The sequence below is a fragment of the Camellia sinensis genome, chromosome 5, assembly GCF_055761805.1.
Source record: "Camellia sinensis isolate YWXY chromosome 5, ASM5576180v1, whole genome shotgun sequence".
NCBI lineage: Eukaryota > Viridiplantae > Streptophyta > Magnoliopsida > Ericales > Theaceae > Camellia > Camellia sinensis.
The window spans coordinates 94301551-94311666 of NC_138965.1; positions in this window are offsets into that span (position 1 = coordinate 94301551).

Here is a 10116-nt window from a genome sequence, read left to right on the forward strand (position 1 = left end):
AAGTCTAAAAAGCACATACACACAACATGTGACCTGAATACATCGATCTTCAAAAAATGTAAGACACAACACAACTGGGGACATTACCAAAGAAAAATATTTTCATATATTTTGATATGTCATATATATATATATATATATGAATATTTTATTCAAATATAATAAAAAGTGCAACATAACACATTAAAAATCAAAAAAGTATATATTTTATGTCTTAAAAAAATGTCATTCAAAGAACAACTACATACCACCAAAAAGTGATCCATAAATTAAACCAAGGTATTAAACTACAATTACAATATATCAACCATCGTCTAACACAAAGGATTCATGAACAGGGTTGGTTAGGGAAGTGGCTTTTGGTTAAAATATGAGATGAAAAAAATTGAGTTGTTTGGAAATGGCTTTTTGACTTTTTATGGAAAAAAAAAAATAAGTACAAAAAAGTAGAGAGAAGGGAAGGAATGTTTGACATTTTTTATATGGCGTTTTGGCTAAAATCCTAACTTACCAAACATCCCCTAAAGCCCTAAAAATTACTTTCACATAAATTGTGTTAACAGGATGGACTGTAAATTATGGAGATGGTGGTCGGCAGAGGGGGTTGTGGAGTATATATACACTACACAATCATACACTCGTAAGAATCACAAAAAAAAAATTTCTTTTTATTTCTATTCGAGTAGAACATAGCTACTTTTGGTACAGGTAATGTAACAGTTCACAATATGATATATCGCTTCCACAATAATTGCTCACCACATTGGTAGCATTCTGGGTGGTTGATAATTGAAGTTAGAGAACAAAGCTTTAATGGTTTTTAGTAGCAGAAACCCAATTTTCTTCGTGTTTTCTGCAATTGGGCATAAGTAGGGATTTTTTTTTTCCATATTTAACCCTAAAACTCCATCCGGATGGGATGATTTAGCGTGAAATGATGAGAAAGTGAACTCTTTTTTCATGCTTGGTTTATAAGTTGAGTGCCAAATTGTGAGAAATTTTGAAAAATAGAATGGTCTTCCTCAGCCTATTTCATTTCTCCTTGTGAGATTTGGCAAAAAAACAAATTGATTGATTATGAAATATTTATAATATCAAGATTACCTCTAAAAATACAAAGTAAAAAAATTTCACTCATATTTGGTTTACTTTCTCACCCATCCAAACATAATAATGAGAAAACACAATACAATTTTTTTTTTTTTTTTCCCATTGTCACCCTCCGATCCAAACGAAGGGTAACCCAATCGTTAGGGTTTTAATGATGACAAAACGGAAGAAAAGAATAACCAAATTTCTTTAACTGTTGACAAATAATATAAGCTGGGGGTTTACGGTGGGATGGTTCGGCAAAGAGAGTAGTGAGTGGAGTTACCTGCTTCGGGCTATGGTGACTGCTTTGGCTATTCTCCTTCTCCACACACACACACACACACACACACACACACACACTTTCTTTCTCCCTCTCCCTCTCTCAAGATGCTTCTAGGACTTTGTTCGAACAGATTACACCCCATTAAGGACAGATCATTTGAAAAAAAAACTTTAGGGGGGTGTGTATTTGTAATTTATTAAATTTAAATTTTATTTAGATAAATTATACTCACATCTCTCAAGATTTTTTTTAAAAAAATACAATTAATCTTATGTTTTTGACATAATTATACCCTCTTGAGATTTTAATTCATATAATATTTAGTTTATTTTTCATCAATATTTCATGAGTTATATGGATGAAAAAATATTATTGTAACTTTACTAAAATGTACCTTTAGTTATTCATGTGTCTATTCATTGGAAATTCTTGGTGTATTTGGTTTGCTTTTGAAAGATAAATTTTCAAAAAAAAATTTAAGGAGAGAGTTTAGAAATTTTTTTAGTTTGTTTGGTTGTATATTTTGAAAATAGTTTTGGAGTATAGGAGTTTGGGATGATTTGATATTTTGTTATAGTTGAATAGATGTGTGTAAGAAAAAAATGATTGAGAAAGAGAGAAGAGAGAGAAAAAGTGATCGATTGATGTGTAGGAGAGAGAATGTGATTTTGGAAATATTTTTCCAAAATCACTAAACCAAACAAAAATTTGAAATTTTTTTCCAAAATTGCTCTCTCAAAAACAAACCAAACAAGGCCTCTATTTCCACACACCACATTGTCTCTGTGCACATCATTTCTCACTCCACTCACTTAGTAATTTGATTCTTAGGCATTTATCTCAGTCCACACACCCCACATTCCAAATGTACCCATTTAATAAAAAATGTGTGCACACCCTCATATTAGCCCACACAAATATTCGTGGTCATCTTGCTACACGGGCAGAGCCTACCATGATTGATGACCCTGTACCTGATTTGCTGTAAATTGACTAGTGTAGTCCAATACACAATCAGATTAAACCTCACTTGCTTAAGTAGATATTTTCTACCAAAAAAAAATAATAAATAAATAAGTAAAGCTCAGAACTTCAGAGCCGAATATTTTAACATATTTCGGAAGTTGGAATTCGAATTATTTAATATATTTTGAAAGTAAAGTTCTGAATGGTTTAATATATTTCAAGAGCTGAGTTCCGAATTATATTTCGAAAGTTGAGTTTCGAAGAAATTAATTTTGTTTGATCGTTGTTTTTCATGTACTGACTATGTATTCTGCACTAGTTTGCCGAATGGTGATCGCAAATAGAAATTACGTAAAACAATTTCTTAGCAAAAAAAAGTTACATTTTCGTCGCTGCATTGGTTGTTTTGCATATCCTCCTGATTTTCTGAATTGTTTGGAAAATCTTCCATCAAGTTTTGTTTGACAAACAATGGTAACCTAATTAGTGAACAATAGAAGAATGTTAGTAATGAAGTCTAGTGTGTGAGAAATAATGGAAGAAGAAGGTAGGCAATGGAGTATATGAGAAAGAATGAAGGAAGAAGGTAGGCAATAAAATGTGAGAAAGAGTGGAGGAAGAATATAGTAATGGAGAGTGTGAAAAAGAGTGAAGTATGTGAGAGTGAGTGTCAATAACATAGGCAATGGGACAGTGGATGTGCACAGAGAGCTTTTACAAGAAAAAAATGTGCATAGAGATCTCTATTTTGGATCTTTAAGTATGCGGATGAATGTCTATTTTGATCATTTTATTTAAAGGTAAATTTGTAATAAAAATAAAGTTCATTAAGTGTATGGACAGAGATAATGTGGTGGGTGGAAATAGAATTTTCCTCTGCTCATCACCTACATTAATTTTGATTGCTTTAAGCTTATTAAATGAAAGATTAATCACTATGTTTGGTTTGAGTTTTCTGAATTAAGTTTTTTGAAAATTGACTTTTTTGGTTTTTGTGTTTTTTTTGTTTTTAGTGAATATTTTTTAAATTTAAACATTTTTTTTTTACTTTTTTAGATGCACCTTACTTAGATGTATCTAAAAAGTAAAAAATTTGTGAAAAAATATTTTAAAAAATTAATAAATACATAAAAATACAAAAAATGTACTGAATTCTTGTATTTTTTTTGTATTTTTGGTATTTAGTGATTTTTTTTACAATTTTTTACTTTTTAGGTGTATTTATGTTAGGTGTGTCTAAAAAGTAAAAAAAATTGCTTAAAATATTAAAAAAATTTAGTAAAAACAAAAAAACACAGAAAATAAGAAAGTAGAATTTTCTGAAAAGTGTTTTGGAAAACTGGAAACCAAGCAAGGTAAATGTAATTATGTTAACTTATGATGCTAATTAAATTTTTGACAAACTTCAAAACACGAGTGTAATTTACCCATGTTATTTTTGGATAAATTACAAATATACTGCCATGAGGTTTTGCTTAAAAGGAAATTTAATTAAAACCCTTCCATTGGACTATTATTTGGTGAAAAAGACAACCTAATTTATTTTATTTCATGAACCCCCTAAGGAGGATGTGTATAATTGAGTATGGACAGAGTATTTTTTTTTTTCTTGGACAATGTTGCCTATGCATATATATATATATATATATATCGCAGAACTCTTTTGAATGGGAACACTTTTGTTTTATTTTATACAAGTTTTAAAATGTTGTGTGTGTGTATTTTTGGTTGGTTCATCTAATATGTGCTTTGTTTTTTGCAACAGTAAAATATTACTGTAAAGCAGAGTAACATGTTACTGTTCAATAAAATAGCATGTTACTGTTTATGTCAATTTTTGACGGTATTTTTTTATTATATTTTTTATGTTTTAAGAATTTCATAGTCAATATGAATCTTATTTGATAGATCTTGGTGAGAGAATTTTTAAAATATTAATTTATTAAAAATTGACATCTAAATCAAAAGTTATATTATTTTAAAGTTTAAAATATTAAATTACTCACTAAATATATTTTGTTAATAGTAGTATGTGTTGAACATTCCAATAAAAAACTTTTTGTGCTTAACCTTAATATATTAAAGTTTTATTATAAGGGGACTTTGACCAAATCCCCCTTGCTTAAAATACAAATTATCCTTTGTGATTTGAAAAATTACAAATGCCCGTTGTTATAATTTTTTATTTAACAAAATTAAATGAAAATAAAATAAAATTACTAACTGTTTTTTTATATAATAATAAAATTATCTGAATTATTAGTTGAAATATATTTACAACATTATTAAAATTGTTAATTGATTTGATAATTTATTAATAAAATTAATTATTTGTTACGAAATTAGAAATTTCAAAGGACAAAATGTAATTTTTAGAATTATAGGGGATAATTCATATTTTAAGTAAATCTCAGAAGATGATATCAATTAAATTTAGAGGTGGTTTGGAAAGTGATTTTTTTTTAGTGATGGTTTGCTAAAATATAATGTGAGAAAATTGAAGTGATGATTTTTTTGATTTTTTATAATTAAAAAAAAAAGTGCAAAGAGACGAAGAATAAGAAAGAATTTTGACTTTTCTTTTTTAAATACATTTTTTACCTTTTAACTTTTTTTTAATAAGTTTTTGATTTTTTTTTTTTTTTTTGACTAATTTAACTTATTACCAAACTATATCACCAAACAGGGATAGGCTCCCTTCAATACGTTATCTCTCCATACTCTCCATATTCTTTTTATAGGGCTTAATTCTAAACTCACACCAATTATTCGAATCGTCTACTTTGTAGATGTAATACCCCGAAATAAGTAACAATAATCTAACTAATAACATTTCTTACAAATGATCAACAATATACCTTTTATCCCATTCATAACTTTGATCAATACAAAAGATGATATATGCAATATACATTCATAAAACCCTAGATTCTGATTCTATAGCATGTGACATAGATACATGAAACAAGGCAAAAGCAAAACCAAATAATTATATGCTCTAATGGAAACAACTTTCCAAGTCGATGCTGGGGTACAACAAAATGAGTTTAACTCAATACAGGTAAAGCCTGTAACGCCCTGGAAAAACACCTCCCAAATCCTGTTCTCCTATCTCAATCCACATAGATACAAACAGTAGATAAAGAAATAATAATTAAATTCCATAACACTTCTTTCCATTGAACTATTCTCAAGAATTTCCATACAGTCAGTTTACATCCATGGTTAAAATGAAAACAGTTCAAAAGCTAAGAAGTTATGCAAAATAGAGAAATTAAAAAGGGACAACACTCTATCGAAAGTGTCCATGATTTAAAAATAAAATCCTTCACATTTATACAAAATAACCCCAAGGCTTCAACACAAAACATCAAACAAGTGATCATTCATGCTTCGTCCAAATTGTTTTCCATAGTAAATCATTTAGGTGGCTCATCAATTTCATTTCTTGAAAATGGTTAGTTTTTGGGGTGAGCGAATGCTCAGTAGGAAGTATATTTAACTTATTATATAATTAATTGAAATACACATGATCATGCTATGCAAGTATAGAAATTATGTTAAAGTAAATATTCTTTATAAGTTTAAATGACCATACAGGATATTCGATAATCATTCTTCTAAAAGTAGGGGTGGTAAATATACTATGACATCCCAAGTAAGAGCCATAATTCAAAATACATACATAAATATAGATTTTGTATACTGAAAATAGTCCCACATTTGCCGACTCCAGAAATGGTGGGGCAATGGGCACCCAAAAACCTTTTTCTTTTCACATTTGCCGACTCCATAAATAGCGGGGATGTGGACACCCAAAACCATGTTTTTCCACATTTGCTGACTCCAGAAACAGTAGGCTCATGGACACCCAAAATATTTTCCCACATTTGTCCGGCGATATGCATAGATAGAGTAATTGGGCACCTTGACTCCCCGCACGTGTACCTATTACTTACACAACTCAACCAAACCCGACTCACTATACAGACTCATAGACTATTTACCCCTTTTCAACTCCTTCAATATGCTAATATTTTAAAAGTCACAAGATAAAATTTTAAAAATTTATGATGCATGAATTTTCCAAATCTCAATTTCCATATAATAATTTCAATGCACAATAATTTAATAGTTCACGTGTCAACAATGAGAAGATTCTTCAATTCATAACCATCATCATCTCTAGTTTTGGTGTAAAAGTCTCAGAGTCTAACTTTTCAACATCAAAGTCAAGTAAATACACTTAATTTTAGGTTCTAGAGGCCAATTGGGCAAAACCCCCTTTTTAACTTGTAGCACTCTGAGTTTTTCTTCATCGTTTGAGCAATGGATTGGTCACTCGAGAGGTCTTTCGAGTCTTTTAGTATCTTTGTAGGTTTGCAAAACTTCTAGGAGTGTGGTGTTTTTCGCTTGAGCGATACTTCTTGCGCTTGAGCAGTCTTGAGTCGAGTGGTCTTTCTTGCGCTCGAGCGGTCTACAAACTTCTGAGAGGATGTCTCTGTGCACTCGAGTGGTCACTTTGTTCGCTCGAGCGGTGCCACTTGTTGTGCTTGGTCACTCGAGTGGTGTTTTGTTCGCTCGAGCTGTCTATTCATTTTCAGCAACTATAAAAGCCAGTTTTAGTAACATTTGAATCACTTTCCTCTCTCTCTTCTCTTTCCATCCGTCATTGTTGAGCTTCCAAGCTCTTTCCACCTGGTTTTCATCTACTTCCCTTAGGCTAAAACGTAGAGGATCGCAAGGGCTTCATTTTAATCTGAGCGGATCGTGCTTTTGTCGCCGTAGGCTTTTTGGCTTTCACCTCATCGCTTTAAGAGGTAGGGATTCCTTTGTTCCTCTTCAATACTTCGTCTATAGATAGACATGTAGTCGATTTTATACCACAAAAAAGCATGTTCATTATGAATTTTCGAAAAGCATAAAAACGGAATCTAGGGTTTGAACGTTTGGAGTTGAAATTGTAAAGTTGGTAGTTGTTTGGGTTAATTGGGGAGTAGTTTAACATGTTTATGTTGTGAGGAAGGAAAAAACCCTAATTTAATAATTTGACCTAATAAATTAAAAATAGGTAGAGTTGAATAGTGTTTGTGTTTTGTTAATATTGAGTTGTGTTATTGTGTTAATAGCATAAAGGGAGAATCAACGTTGGTAATGGAATTTATTTGGACTAATCATCTTAAGTTAAGTTGGGTTATTCCTTGATATCCATGGATGTGGTTTTATTGAAATGTAGAAATTGGTTTTCGTAAAGAAAAAGGTTTTGGGCATGTTAACTTGGAAATTTAAAGACTTGATTTTGAAAAGAGAAATAAACCATGGTGTATTGTAAATGTAGAAATGAACTAGAGGTTGGATTTTGAAACCTTTGAATATTGTTATTATTGTCATTGGACTTAAAGGTCAAATGAGCATTGGATATCGTATACGTGTGTTTAAATAATTATGCTTAGAGGTTTTGTCCTTGGTTATTGATGGAGGATAACATTGTGATGTTGAACAGACTATGTGTATCTAGTACACTCGAGTTATTTATGTTTGTTGAATTATGTGATGGTTAGAAATGTGTATGCACTGAGAATGAGAGGTATCATTACCTTCCAGCTAGCGTTTGGAAAATTGATTGCGCTGAGAATGTGGGGTACTAGTACCTTCCAGCTAGCGCCTAAAAAACTTGGTAGAGGTACCATTACCTTCTAGCGGGTGTCTGGTAAATTAGCAGAGGTACCATTACTTTCCAGCGATGTCTGGTAAATTGGCATGAGTATTGGAAAGGTGTATCCTTGGCTTACTATGCTTGAAGCAGGTAGAGCGTTGTTGAGTTTCTCATCATCATCCCGGGTCTATTTATGTGTATCATGCATAGTGATGATTATTTTATGGAGGATATCAGTTGTCTTATATGGTTATGGAAGGAACATTTTGTATGTATTATCTTTGTGTTCATTTGGGATGTCATTATTTGGGAATGTAAGTGAAATTGGTGTAAGTTCGATAATTGGAGAAGACGTAATTGGGTTCTATGGATTTGTTTTGTAAACTGGTTGTTGTCGGGTGAATTTAAAATAGAAAGGTAACAAAAAGAAAGAAAAGCGAATGATTGTGTTGTTGAATAAATTAAACGTTTTTTTTTTTTTCAAAGTTTCTATGTAAGTATATCTTTGTGTATAAACCAACACATATGTATATGATATGACATAAAGTATTCATGATCATAGCTATTTATAAGTTGTTATTGTTTAGGATTAGGTTGGGATCCCTATTACACTTTATATTCATCCCACATTGCTAATCCTTTTTCAGGTGAATGTTGAGAAGTGGTTCAAGATCGAGGATCTTCATTGTCTATTGGCCATGGGGCCTCTTAATTGTTAGCTGAGGGTCGTTGTTGTAAAAGGGTTTAACCCTTTCTCTTTTATGTAATGATGTAAGCTTATGGGTAATTTTATTTAATATTGTCACATGTTGCACTTATTTCGTATACGAATGAGAAAATTTTCATTTACTTATCTTTATTTAGATATTAGAACTTCAGTCTGCTATCTTTGAAATTATTTATAATAATGATTTGATAATGTTATCCGAATAATAAAAGTGAGGCATTACATAACTCTTCCAACCATTCATACACATTAGTATCACAAGAAGAATTAAGTAATTCATATGATGCATGAATTTGAAGTTTTTAATTTCCCTTAGTATGATTTCAATCCACAACAATTCAATAATTCATATTTCAACCTCAAAGTCAAATAAACATACCCAATTACATGTTTTAAAAATCAATTGAGCAAAACCCTCTTTATTGAACAAGTTTCAAAACTAGGGTTTGTAGAAAATTAGGGGTTTTCTCTCTTTCATGAATTAGAGACTAATTTTCATCATCAACAATAATAATCATCAATAATAGACATAATTCCATCCATAATCATGAATTATTGCTCACATCCTTCCAATCATTTATTAGCAAACACAATCCATACATACATACATATATATATATATCTACAAAGGTGAATATCTAATGAAATTACCACTTGTGATTCTCAAATTAAAGATATAATAAGTTAAAGATACCCCTTCCTCAAGAATGGAAGCTTAAGATGGAAATCCACTTGAAATTTAATGACAATGCAAAACAATCAGTAGATATCTTGAACCTAAACTTGTTCTTCAATTTTCTTGAAAGATCTAGGGTGGATTTAAGGGGAAAATTGGAGAATTCAAGCATTTGGAACTCTAGGGTTTCGGGTATGGAAGAGAGGGAGAGAAGAGATGAAGAAATAATAAAGATTTTGGGCCATAAAATGACTATAAAGTGTCAGAATTTGTGTAGATCACTCGAGCGGTCAAAAGTTCGTTCGAGCGGACTTGCTTCCAACATAGGTACCCAAATTTCAAACAGGCATAACTTCCTCGTCCGGACTCCGTTTTAGGTCGTTCTTGTGTCGAAATCAAAGCCCCGGAAACAAGATTTCCAATGGTTCTAACCTTACATCCAAATTCAAAGTGTGGAAAGAGAAATGGGCAAAATAGTGAAGACTACTCATGGGACAATTATCCGAATCAATGTTTTTGGTTCAATCTTATTTTACCATTATGATACCACCTCAATCAATATCTCAAAATGAACCAAAGAGGCTCTAACTACAATCATAAAAGTGTCAAGAACAATCCCACTAGTCCAAAAAGTATAAAGTGTTACAAAACCCGAGGCTTAAACAAAAATAATTATATCAATAAATAAAACTGAAGCATTTAGCTTTAAGTCCTCC